This window comes from Peromyscus leucopus, chromosome 6, assembly GCF_004664715.2.
Source record: "Peromyscus leucopus breed LL Stock chromosome 6, UCI_PerLeu_2.1, whole genome shotgun sequence".
Lineage (NCBI taxonomy): Eukaryota > Metazoa > Chordata > Mammalia > Rodentia > Cricetidae > Peromyscus > Peromyscus leucopus.
The window spans coordinates 71,429,984-71,443,667 of NC_051068.1; the positions used below are offsets into that span (position 1 = coordinate 71,429,984).

At 48.0% G+C, this 13,684-nt stretch overlaps 2 pseudogenes; one reads left to right on the forward strand and one right to left on the reverse strand.

The window, feature by feature from the left end:
* The first annotated feature begins 2,843 nt into the window (after positions 1-2,843).
* LOC114680907 lies at positions 2,844-3,914 on the forward strand (annotated as a pseudogene).
* A 12-nt stretch (positions 3,915-3,926) lies between these two features.
* Positions 3,927-5,612, reverse strand: LOC114680906 (annotated as a pseudogene).
* Positions 5,613-13,684: the final 8,072 nt, after the last annotated feature.

The window sequence follows — 13,684 nt, forward strand, 5'->3', positions numbered from 1 at the left end:
GGGGTGACAGGTGTATGCCGCCATGCTTGGCTTCAAGTCATTCTTTTGCAGGCTTTTTTTCCCTCTTTCATCTAGCTTCATCCAGTCTTCTGTTCTCTCTCTCTCTCTCTCTCTCTCTCTCTCTCTCTCTCTCTCTCTCTCTCTCTCTCCTCTCTCTCTCTCCTGTCTCAGTGGCCAAAGGGTAATGCTGGAAACTTGAATGTATAATTCTTGGCTGAGAAGGCCCCCTCAGGATACCAAGTCTCAAGGAACCATCCACAGACTCTATCTCTTTAGCATTCCTTCATCCACACCAACATGCCGTCCTCATCCTGGGTCCCTTCCCTTTTGATATTAGGTTGAGTGTCACCAGCGATATACGATACCACCTAGCTTTGCCTTGAATTCCATCTCTGTGGCTAGACAGTGTGGTGAGTTTGGGCAGGTGCTCCAAACTCTCTGCTTCTGTTGGTTAATTCTCTCAGTATCAGCCTTGTAGGGTTGCGTTGAGGAGAAAATACATGCTCACAGCCCTCAAACAGTGTCTAGTGGAGAATACACATGCCATAAATATCAGTGATTTTTATTGTTGCTCTTTCCCAGGGCTGGGCCAAGGGAATGCTCTCCCCTGGGAACTTGGATCTTGAGCAGAGTGACTAGAAGACAGGAGTCCATCTGAGCAGATTTATTTGGCCCTGCAGAAATGGTCTATTGGTTTCTGCTCACTGATCCAGGGCAGTCCTTCTTCCTGGTCCTTCCTGAATTGGGAGTCTTAGCTATTTTTTAAAATCTGTACCCCACTTTCTACAAACTTCACCATCTTCTTCCTGCTCCTTCCCCTTAGCCGCCCCCCATCTTCCTTTTTCTTTTTCAGAGTAAAGTAGTCAGCGCTGGTTTCTGATTCTTGCTGCCAAAGAACACTCCCTGAAAGTGGCCCCTCAGCCTCAGGTTATATACTTCATAAAACAGCCTCCTTTTGTGAATTCATAGACTCTGGTTCCCAGAAAGTCCTTCCTCATATCAGGCCCAGATATCTACACAGGGCCCTGGAACCAGAGTGTTTGGGCCTGGCACCTGGCTCCATCATTTACTTGCCTTGTGCCTGAGACAAGCTGTTTAGCCGCAGTGCCTTGGTTTCCCCACCTGTCAGTTACGATAGTAATAGTAACTACTCCGAGGGAGCTGTGGGAAACTGAATGCCAGAATCCTCTCGGGGCTCTTTGAATGGTGTTGGAGGAGAGTGGGCCAGGTGCCAGCTCTCTCCCTCCTGTTCATTCAGATCCTGGTACCATCTTTTGGAGCCGCTCAGAAGAAATCAAATTAGCCTTTTAAAAGCCAAGATGCCAAGTTCATGTCGTTCCTGCAGGATGTCCCACCCTGTGCTCCGCTTCTCCTCCACCCACCTGCAGACCTCTTCCCTGTCAGGCCAGTCTCTTTGCAGTCTCCAGTGACCAAACTGGAAAGATCTATTTTACCCACACTAAAACTCCAGCATTTTTAAAGGCCTGTCTTAAAGTATACCCACTTCTTTCCAGTCCCTGGGAGGATCTAACCCTGCACGCTACCTATCAGAGAGTGGAGACAGAGTCAGGAGGCACCTGAAGTCAGGAGGCACCTAAGACAACACCCTGTCCCCAGCCCCACCCTGACCAGTGCCACAGCTGACAAGCTACGTTCTGTTCTTCGCTTGTTCTTCCCCAGACGTGGCATGGCTCTGTGCTGGGCTGTTTCTGGTTGTTGGTATGCCACCAACAAGCCTGAAGTTGGTCCCCAAGGCATGTCTCATGGACGACAACCCCACTTACTTGGCACCTAGTGGTTAGAACACATTAGTTAATTCCAGCATCGTCACAGACCTGTCACAGACAGAAGAGTCGCCCTGCCCCAAACCAAAAGGGCACTGTTCTTGCAAATGAAGACATTGAAACTTGGAGCTAAGGAACTTGCCCAGAGTCACACAGGCACCTAATGACACAGCTTGCCTTTTCGTCCCCGGTTCTTAGTTATACCTTTGTTCTGAGCACTGTTTTGGAAGTGGCCCCCCTTTTTACAGCAGTCGCTGACACCCCCAGGGGCATATAGATTTTCTAGTCATAAGCTGGGGAACTTTGGATGTAGAGTCACAGCTTAATACTTGGTAAGGCCTCAGGTTTGTCCCAGCAAGGAAGAGAATGGACGGGAGAAATAGACGAGCCTTGTTTCAGGGCCGGTCAGGTTGCATCATTTATCTGTCTTTAGGGGAGCATCTAACCAAAGGCATTCTTCTTAGGATCTTTTGCCTTGACTACGTTTCTATTGTTATTGTGAAATAACATCATGGCCAGGAATGTTATATCACCGGAATGTTGGGGAGGAAAAAATTGATTTGACTTACAGGTCCTAGTCACAGTCTGTCATAAGGGAAGTCAGGGAAGAACGCGAGGCAGGAACCGAAGCACAGGCTGTGGGGGATGCTGCTCCCTGGCTTGCTCCCATGGCTTGCTCATCCTGCTTTCTTACACAAGCCAGGACCACCTGCCCAGGGGCGGCACCATCCATGATGGGCTGGGCCCTCCCATTATCAATCATTAATCAAGAGAATGCTCCCAAAGACTTGTCTACAGGCCAGTGTTATGGAGACAATGCCTTAACTGATAGGTTGTGTCAAGTTGATAAAACCAACCAACCAACCAACCAACCAACCAACCAATTAACAAAAACCAACCAGAACATCTTTCCAGAGAATGTAAGAAAAACAAACTTTTGACTTTGCCATTAGTGAGGCATGCAGCTGGCGGAGAGCAGCCATCATGGTGTGCAGCTGTGGGAGGGGGAGCACCGAGGGCCGAGTTGGGCTGTGTGTGCTCGGGAGCAGGAGCCTTGAAAAAATGTATATCACGATGGTGCATTTGTGGACTCCGGAGCAGCTTGTGAGCTGGTTGGAGATTATCAGCGGAGGAAACGGAAGCGCTGAATTCATCTCGGTGGTGAAGGACTTTGAGGATATCCAGAGGAAGTGTTAAAGAACCAACCAGGAGCTGAAGAAATTCAAAAATCAGTCGATGAAAGCAGAGACTGGGTGGAGCGCTCGGGTGTTAAACTGAAGCATGCGTGCAATCAAGTGGATGCCGAGCTCCGAGGGAGACAGCAAGCCGAGGCTGAGCGGGCAGGGCTGGAGCAACAGATTCAGCTGACTCGAGACACACGCGTGTGCCACACATTGGCGGCGTTCAGAGAAGCCGGGAACAAAACTTAGCTCTGGATTTTCTCAGCCGGGGCCAAGTGTCCACTGGCAATTCTGGGAACAATAGACTGTCAACCATTGATGAATCTGCTTTCATTTTTATCAGACACCAGCTTTGACAAGACTGATGAATCACTGGACTAGGATGCTTCTTTGGTGAAGAATTTCTAAATGAGGACATGAGAGAAGAGGCACTCCAGCAGCTGACAGTTCATGAGGGCCCTTCTGGGCCTGCAAAAAAAAAACCCCTGTTTGATTGACTCTGTGGTAGGGCAGGTCAATGAATCCATAGTCACAAAAACTACAGTGACTGTTCCCAGCGATGGCAGGCCCATTGAAGCCCTGTCCACCATCGAGACACCGGTGTCCTGGACCAGGAGTTGAAGGAAATCAGGTCCATTACGACCTGTAAACAGTGACTGCACTCTGAATAGCAGGCCACGGGAGCCCAAAACTGAGACAGACGATTCAGGCACACCTCAGAACAACAGAGGCACATATCTGTACTACTTTGTTCCAAAGACAGCTATTAAGCCCGGATCTTGTGTCCTGTGTGGAAGGCAGATAAAGTTTGGCAAGCCGTCTCTAAAATGTCAAGATTGTCGTTCGGTCTTTCAAGAAGGTCAGACTGATGTCCTCTTCCCTGGTGGGAACACTTGTCAAGACTGGAGAGGAAATGTTGGTGAACTTTGTGTCCCAGAGCAAACAGGTGTGTTTCCTGCAGTCAGTAAATGCTGGGGACACTAGGCAGAAACGGCTTTACTTGAGGTATAAAGCAGGGGAAGAATTTGTCTTGTTGACCTACGTTGGTGGCAGACTTACTTTTGTTCCCAAATCTGGGAAGGCACTTGGAGAGATTGTACAATCTTTGTGACAAGGAGCTTGACAAGTTGGGATTCAGGAGGGGCCCCAGGACCCAGAGAGCTCACTTTAGTCTGGTATCCACCACGCTGAGTTTCCTTGGCCACGCTGGGTGTAGATATTCTCATGAACCACCATGGCGAACTGATTCCAGGATTCCAGGGGCAGGAAAAGCAGGTTCTCAACCATCTTGAGCTGACACTTGATGTCCTGGAACATTGTCACTGGGTCTGGATTAGGCACAGCATGGGCAACTGTTGAGGGCCAAAGACTTGAGCTGGACTGGCAACATTCATCTTAGCGTTTGGACTCTGAGTCACTATCTGCAAGCGAATCATGAGGAAGGCTAGTTCGTCCCTGTGGGGCCAGGGCAGTTCACAGACAGCCTGGGACATGACCCTGTGCTCCTGTCCTCTTCATCTGTTATTTCTGCTGCCGCCATGAAGACTTTGCTTAGCCAAAAGGTCAGAAGGGGTTCTTTGAGGTTTCGAAGGAAGTCGTTCAGGAGGCTGCAGATGGCATGGATATCATCCACCTCAGACCTCTCGGCCCAGTCTCACCCACACAGCTGGCAAGAGTAACAGGGATCACTGAGGAGTCTGGGACACAGAGTCCACCAACATTCCCTCTCCAATCTTGACAAGCGGTCCCACCAGGGAGAAATGCAGGGAAGAGGACATCAGTCCGACCTTCTTGAAAGACCAAACAACTATCTTGACACTTTAGAGACAGCTTGCCAAACTTGATCTGCCTTCCACATGGAACACAAGAACCAGGCTGTCCAAGTAGGGAGAAATGGAGCTTCGCTGTCCCGAGCTCTAGCAGTGGTGCTGAGGTGATGATGGTGCACTGGGTGTGATCCAGGATAGGCCAACTGAGCACTCGTCCTGGGATCCCTAGAGATTGCAGGTATGGCCTGTCTCAACCTCTCCTTTGGCTCCCGGATGCCTACAAGGAGGTTGTGGCTCCCAGAGCTCTTAACGGTCTGCCCCCAGTTCCCTTCCTGTTTCTTTATGAGTCACGCTTCCACATACCTGTCGGTCCATCTGTGTGGAAACACGCTCCAGTCTTCAGGATTTTGCTCACACTGTCCCACAGAGCTTAACTGTTATCCGAGCTTCTGCCAAACAGCTTCTGCTCATTCTTCAAGGCACACCACAAATGTCATCTTCTCTGCGAAGTCTGTCCTGGCACTTCTTGGCTTGTTTCTTCTCGGTTCCTACAGATTCTGATCTTGCCTCACTACAGTAATTATCAAACTGCCATGCTATTTGTTTTGAGGTTAAGTGCACACACGTTGAAAACAGACTGTCTTGATTCAAATACCCAGCTGTGTACCCTTGGACAAGGTTTCTATCTCCAGTTTTCTGCTATGTAAAATAGAGCTGTGAATATCTAACAAAGTTTTGAAAGGGTTAAATGGACTATCGTGTGTCAAGAACTTTGGCTACTGCCCAGCACATAGCCATTATTATTACGATCATTATCTGTTTGCCATTAACATCCGTGGTCTTCACCTGATTGGGTTCATCTGCGCATCAACCACCATGGTTCAGCCAATTGTAATCCACAGTCAATAAGCGGTGTGTGAGAATCCCCACAGCCCCTTGTGTATAGACTGGGTGAACAGATGCAGGCACACGGCTCTTGATTTCCGGTCTACGTTCCCCTGAGCTCCCAGCTCCGCACTGATGTCTTTACTGTCCCCAGCAGCATGAACTGTTCAGTCCCCACCATCCAGACACTGGTGATATCACTTCTTGTCTTGCGAGAAATCTAAGCAGAACGCTGAAGATTTCTAGTGTGGGGGGCTTCTGGTTCATCTGCCATGTCTGAGCTGGTAGTATATCTGCTCCACAGAACGGTACCAAATTCAGTGGGCATTTCAAATGAAGGGCTGGCTAAACAATCCATAGAGAAGGCAACAGACCAACAAATTAGGTTGGGCCTGGTGGCCCAAGCCTGTAATTCTGGCTACTTGGAGTCAAGAGGATCACAAGTTGGAGGCCTACCTGGGCTACAAAATAAGTTTAAGGCAAGATTGGGCGACTTAATGAAATCCCATCTCAAAGTAAAGAGGGGTTTTTTTGTTGGTTTTTTTTTTGTTTTGTTTTGTTTTGTTTTGTTTTTTAAAGGGTTTGGCACTTGGTGGAGCTCAGTGCTTGGAGGTGGAGCACTTGCCTAGCACATGTAAGTCCCCGGGTTCAACCCTCGGTACCCAAACAAGCAGACAACGATCAGCTCTGTGCCCTCAGACAAAGTTTCCTGCCTGGCCTACAAAATAAGTTCAAGACCAGATTGGGCAACTTAATGAAAGCTATTGGGCTTGAATACACCTTGTACACACCCCAGGGAGATGGTCAGAGTGCCTGGTTGACTCCACCCGCGTTTTCTTGGCTGACATCTGATTGAAACATGGCGGACATCTTGGCTCGTTTGTGTCCTTCCCCCTCTGTGTGTCCTCAGGGACTTAATTCTGTGCCACGATCCGATCTAAAAGTAGTCTGAAAATGTCCTCTGTGTTCCCCCAGAACAAGAGCAAATGCAGTTGGGTATCTAAGAGGAACCTGCACTTTCCCCCCACGATTTGGCTTGACATCCAGATGCCTAATAACTGACAGTCGCAGACACACTGCAATGAGCAGTCCAGTGAAATGGAACCCAAACTCCCCCTTTTACCAAGATGGAAACCAGAGGCCAAGGAGTGACTGTCAAGGTCGCTTAGACCCCGAGTCTTGGTCTCCAGAGTTCCTCATTCATGCATTTTCTTCTGGCCTCCCACTGCCCCACCAGCATGGTCTCTCACGCATGGCCTTGCCATCATGTGAAGAGCTAATGCTTGAGCCCCAGGGTATTGTGGGAGTTCACAGAAACCTGGGCAGGCAGGACTGGAGGCTTGTGGCACCGTGACAGCCGTTCTGGGCAGCGGGCTCAGTGGCAATGGTAGGCTCTGCAAACCGTTAGCTCTTCGGGATTTAAACTTCCACCTCTGCTCACCCCCAGGCACCCCCACCCCCCCAGACTCATGAAGTGCTTTCCCAGAGTCTGCCAAGGCCGCTCTTATCTCTCTCAGAAGTTCACCTCTCACCCAGCCTACTTCCTTTTGCGTCTCCTATGTGTGATGGGGAAGGGGTTTGTTGAATGGGGGAAGCTAATGTTTTTGTTTTGTTTTGAATGGTTTTGTTCAGAATCTCTGCTTTTTCCCACAAGCTGTTGGTAAGGCTTTGAAAGGAGGGCTCAGAGCCTATGGAGTAACTTACTTGGGCCAGAGAGAGAGAAATCGTTCCATAGTAGAAAATCAGAGGTCGCTACTTTCTCCAAAAATGTTTAATTTGCTAACTAAAAACTGAAATATTAAAAAAGGCCACTGAATGAATTTTGATAAATCTGCAGACATAAAACTATGTCATCTAAGGGTTTGGCAAATGGTAGATGTAATGTTTCTCCTTTGTTCATCTTTGGATGCTGGCTTTCAAGAGTCTACTGCAGTGGTAACATCCTTGTAGATAGAAAAAGCTATCTTTGGATGCTATCTCCTCTGGGTACACCCATGATAATCGTTAGGCAAAAGGGATGTCACTATTGACATAAAAAAAAGTCCTTGAGACTTGCTAACCAAAAACAATGTCAGAGTACAAAAAGTATTCATAATATATTTTAAAATATGCAACAACAAGGTTATAAGCATAAACATAGTGGCAAGTTATCTAGCAACTTTTTTTTAACAGTGATGATGGGTGGTTATTTGGATTTTTCTGTATTACCTAATTTTTTAAACAATAGTACATTATTAGCGCGCACATGTGATGTGTGTGTGTGTGTGTGTGTGTGTGTGTGTGTGTGTGTGCTTGCACATGCAAATATATATGTGCAGGTACAACTGTGGATGCCAGTGGTCCATGATGGATGCCTTCTTCTATCATTATCCACCTTATATTTTGAGACAGGGTCTCTCGCTGAACCTGGAGCTCACCATCTGGGCTAGACTGGCTGCCCAGGGAGCCCCCAGGATTCTCCTCTGTACACCTCCCCAACACTGGGGTTACAACTTGCTTAGCTCTCCCTCCCTCCCTTCCCCCTCCTTTCCTAACGTGGCTGCTGGGGATCCAGAATCAGGTCCTGTGCTTGCACATTAAAGAACGCTTTGCCCACTGGGCCGTTCCCACAGCCTCCACTGTGAATTTTAGAACTGGGAAAATGCTCTATGAGCTGAAGTCAATGACCGCAGCTCTGCTGTGACTGTGCTTGGAGACTGCGTTATGAGAGAGACACTGCTGAGCAGTTCAGTCCTGGCATTAAGAAATTCAGATGGATAATAAATGTGTTTCCCTTTTCTAGAAAGAGAGGGAAGGAGTCAAGGAGAGGGCATCCCCCCTGCAGGTGTGGGCTGAAGGCTCTTGTGTCTGAAACTCAAGAGAAACATGTATTCCTAGAGCTGACACTCAACATGGTAGTGCTCTCCCATCCGGTGCATGCTAGCTGCTAGCCCTACTCTTGAATAACGTTGTCCTACTGTTAAATAAAGTTATCCTTTCAGTGAGTTTTCAGGGGCTAGCCTGGGAAGCTAGTTATCTTTCCTGACATTATTTCTGCAGGCAAGAAAAGTGAGTTCTCTGAATTTCACAACACCAGTTTACACTGGAGCTCTTTAGGATGTGGCCATTTTGGGTTGGGAGACCTACCTGGTCCAAACTTCATTCATTAACTACTTAAAAACAAAACAAAACCCCCAAACTCTAGTGTTCAGTAGTAGACTGCATTGGTAGTAGTCTAGGGATAAACCCCCGGTTTGTACTTCGTCTGTTAATCCATCACATCATCAAAGGGTTTCCGGGACCGTGGGGATCTTGGTGCCTGGTGGTTCTCACTGGTTGCTTTGCACCTTCCTTACCATTGCCCCTTGCTTTCCTTTTCCTGTGCGTGGTTGGGAGTAAGGGGTTTGTAGGAGCGAGTGAAGTCCGGGGTGAATGTGTACTGATGACATGAGCGTGGCCATGTCCAGGAACCCAGTGCCTCAGACCCATGAAGGTGGCAAAGCCTTCTGCGAGTGAGGCTCCGAGGGAGGACAAAACCTTCCTCTGGCCCAGGTGCAGATGTTGACATTAATGTGCAGAAGATGTCCGCCCGCCGAAGCTTTCTCCCTGGAGATGGTAACGTCCTGAAGACTGCTCCCCTACAGAGACAGCCCCTGCTGAGATTAGCTACAGCGGCCTCCTTGTTCCGCTCTGTTCCATAAGCCCCGACCGCTGTTCGGCTGTACACAGTGGCCCTGCCTCCCTGTTCAACTGTAAATAACAAACACACTAAGCTCGCACGGCTCTCCATCAGAGAGCCTGGACCACCCGACCTCAGCTTTTCTGTGTCCGTGTGTCTGTCCTTTTCTCATTCTTTTGCCACCCCGATTAGGTTGGTCCTCGGAGCTGTGCAAGCACAGCAGATGTGGAATATTGACCCAACACATTATAGACTATGGAGGTCATGCCAGGGCCTCTGATCCTGAAGCTTGCTCCCTAGCATTTGAGACAGCTTCAGAATCATCTAGAAAGGTGTGAAAAGAGCTGGGTGCTGGTCTTCTGGAGTGGTATGAGTCTAGGAAAGTTAACACATCATCTGAGATGGTCTCCCCATGTCTGACAGATGGAGACTGAACTGAAAGACTCACCTCATATTAGGGGACAGACTTCAACCTGTTTGCTATGAGGTTTCTAGGTCAAGGAAGAGGAAGAACATGCTGGTCTCTGCTAGATTGGTTCTGCCATTTCACTAACTGGAGGTTTGTGGGAAATAACCTTGATTAGTTAGACTTGGAGCAGTGAGCTTTGACCTTTTCTGGGTCAAGAGCGTTTGTGATTTAGATAGGATTCTATAGGCCATGATGCCTACCTAAGATATTTTAGGGGTCCACATATGTAACATGAAGTTCCTCTGGCCTCCACACCAAATCTTAAGCTTCTTGTGATTTCCTGTGCCTGTTCACATGGAGACCAGATGTTATTTCTTAGGTGTGCCCATTTTGTGTTTTAAGACTGGGTCTCTCCCTGACCCTCGGAGCTCTCTGACTAGGCTATGCTGGCTAGCCAGAATGCCCCAGAGGTAAGCTTGTCTGTCTCCCCAGCACAGGAACCCCAGGGACGGGCCACTATGCCTGGATTGTAGGGATCTGAGCTCAGGTCCTCACACTGCTGCAGCCAACACTTTACCACAGCTCAGGTTCTCCCGGTTTTTCCAGAGAGAGCAGACAGCAGACAAGTGTTACAGCCGCTCTTTCCTGGTTCTTTCAGAAACTACAGCTCTCTCGTGCATAGAGTCAAGATGTTCAAGACCGAGAGAGATCAAGAAATAACCTCTCTTCTCTAGTGTTAGTAGGTTAAGCTCAGGGACTTTCACTAAGTCCTCTAACAGATGTAGGCGGATCTACTACCAATTACCAGCCCTGTTCAGCCCTCAGGGAAGTCCCCAGATTTTCCTAGACTCCTTGAGAGAGCTGACGTCTGTTCCTAGACAAATTGTTCAGCCTATCAGGGCTTCAGGGCCCTGGGCTGCCCAGCTCGTCTGTGCATTTTCTTTGTACCCAGTGTCCAAGCAATTGCGGTTCTGAGAGAGCACTCTGAGAAGACGTGGTTTGTCAGCCCCACTCTTCTCACCAAGAGAGGGATTTCCAGGGCGTTTGTGCATTTGTCTGAGAAATACTTGGTTTCCCAGGAGCCTTCAGGAGGAGGCAGGAAACCAGCATTTTTGCCTTTTTTTTTTTTTTTTTTTTTTTTTTTTGCTTTGATCAGAAACTCGTCCAGAGCCCTGAGAATGCAGCTGCCTGCAGGGTACACGCTCACATCCATCTGAATGAAACTTCCACGTAGAGGACCAGCAGAGGCAGGTCCAGCCTCAGGGACTCAGCTGCGTCTAAAGAAACAGGAATCACTCCAGTCTCAGGCATTCTCCCACTTCCATGACTCACCTCCCCCTCTTCCAGAAAGCCAGGCACAGGAATTAATTTATGGGTTCTGTCCAGAGGTCTTTAAGTAAACAGTGCTAACAGCCCTTTCAGCTATCCAGACAAGCTTGATTTCAGGCCCCTGAGAGGAAGCTAATGACTTGTAGTTACTTGGCTATTGTTTTCCGAAAACAATTTGACTTCCTTTTAGATAGCCTCGGAATTCCTTCTTTACAAATTGAGGTGCTGGACCCAGGGCAGGGCTGAGCTGGCCAGCTCCAGAGCACAACACCCTTGGTCTAAGGTGCTTTTCTTAAGAACTTGAAAGGCTCCTGGAAGATTGTTGAGCAGGCAAGACTGAATGGGAAGGATTTTTGAGACTGCCTGTCTCTTGAGATCTCACACCCCCCCCTCCACCCCCGCCCAAGAGCCTTATAATAATTAAGGTGTATAATTTCCAAAGAACAAATTTGTGAAAGATTGTAATGCTATGACCATTTAAGAGATGTAAACATTGAGGCCTGATGATTTGCCTGAAACCACACAATTAGCAAGGGATAGGATTGGGATTCTATCTCAAATCTGACAGCAAGTCTCTCTGCAGGAACAGAGAGACTTGATCCAGGAGAGCTTTGGTCTGTCCCCTGAGAATCAAGTCTTTCTGCCGGGTAAGAATGTACATTTCAACTTTGTTGGCTGTGAAGTTGAAAGGCAAGACCCCCATCTTCCTCTGGTCCTCCAGAACTAGGGTAAGGTTGGGTCTTGGGTTGGGGAATTGTCGTTCATAGCACAGGCCTGACCAAGGATGACCTTGAACTCCTAAACCTCCTTTGTCTATTTCCTAAGGGCTGGGATTACATGAGCCAACACATCTGGCCCATGGGGAAGTCATCTTTGAATCTTCCTTCCTCCACAGGTTCACAGGTGGTCTTCTTAGCTGAATGGCCCAGTCCTTTCTGTTAGAAAACATTCCCCTAGGCTTTCTCTAGAAGTAGGCAGAACATCATTGACTTTTTCTTGATTATTTTAGAAAGTGGAGTATAAGCAGACTTTAATATTTTTCTTTTTGATTCATTTATATGTAGTATGTATGTATGGATGTATATTATATTACATATTATATGAACATACACAAAAGAGAGTATTCATATAGTACTCGCTACAGTCCAAATAAGATTATCTCATTCAATAGCAAGCCCATAAGGTTTGGTGTTTATTAACATTACCTTCGTTTTAAAGGTGAAAAAGAGGGTCATATCAATGTTAAGTGGTATAGCCAAAATCTGAGCCCAAGCCAGTACTGTTACTATTTTTGTGATACTGAGGTTTGAACACAGAGCCCTGGACACGCTAGGCAATTGCTCTACCACTAAATGAACTTCTGGTCTGAGGCCAGTAGTCTCTGTGTTTGTGTGTGGGGGTGGAGATTTGTGTGCACATATACGTGCACCCGCGTGTTGAGGCCAGAGATCAACGTCAGCTGTCTTTCCCTATTGCTCCTACCTCATTTGGGGGTGGGGTGGGGTGGGGTGGGGGCAGGATCTCCCATTGTTCCTGTGCCTTGCTGATTTAATAAGACCAGCAGCCCACAGTCTCCAGTGCTCCTTTGCCTATGCCTCTCGCCATACCCAGATGTTACTTGGGTGTTGGGGGTCTGAACTTGAGTTCTCATGTTTGTTTGGGAAGCAGTTTGCTGACTGAGCCATCTCCCCAAATCCCCTGAAATCCAGCACTTTTCAGTATATCCTACTGGTATCTGTCACTCAGGTGGACAAAGACAGTACTCTTAATTCCAAGTTATTTGCCCCCATGTCCTTCCCATTTTATCTCGAATGTTTAGCTGACTGGATATGAGCCTAACCTTTGGAAAACCTAAACTTCCTAAATGCTCTCATTCCCTGTGATAATTTGACCCCGGGAGCCTAAACTGAACCTAGAGACTGACGTGGAGACGTAAAACTTCTGTCCTTAGGTTAGGGTTTGAACATCTATGGCTAAATTTTCAGGAAAGGCACAGAGTGTTGGACCTCCACTTACATCTAAGAGTCGGAGCGCACAGCAGGAAGTTCTTCAACCTCGTACCTTAAGATTTTGTCACGAGACCACTGTCCTAGCTGGCTTCTGTTGCTCTGATTAAAAACCTGCCCAAAAACAACCCGGGGAAGAAAGGGTTTATCTCGCCTGTCGGGTTGCTTATGGTCGCTCCATCATCGAGAGAACTCAAAGCAGGAACTTGGAGGCAGGAGCTGACACAGAGGCCATGGAGGAGGGCTGCTTCCTAGCTTATTTCCCCATGGCTTGCTCAGTCTGCTTTCCTATAGATGTCAGGACCACTAGCCTAGGGGTGGTATCCCCCACAGTGCGCTGGGCCCTCGCAGGTCAATCATTAATCGAGAAAATGAGCCCATGACTGACCTACAGGCCAATCTAAAAAGGCATTTTGTCAATTGAGCTTCCCTCTTCCCAGATAATCCTGGCTTATGTCGAGTTTACAAAAACTAACCAGTATAACCACCTAGCACCTGACCTTGCACTTGGAGGAGAAGCAAGTCCTCTTTGATCCGTGTGAGGTAGAGGGGCAGGAGGAGCAAGGATGCATCCCTTGGTAGAGTAAAGGAAGAAGGAAGGAAGGAAGGAAGGGAGGAAGGAAGGAAGGAAGGAAGGAAGGAAGGAAGGAAGGGAGGAGGAGG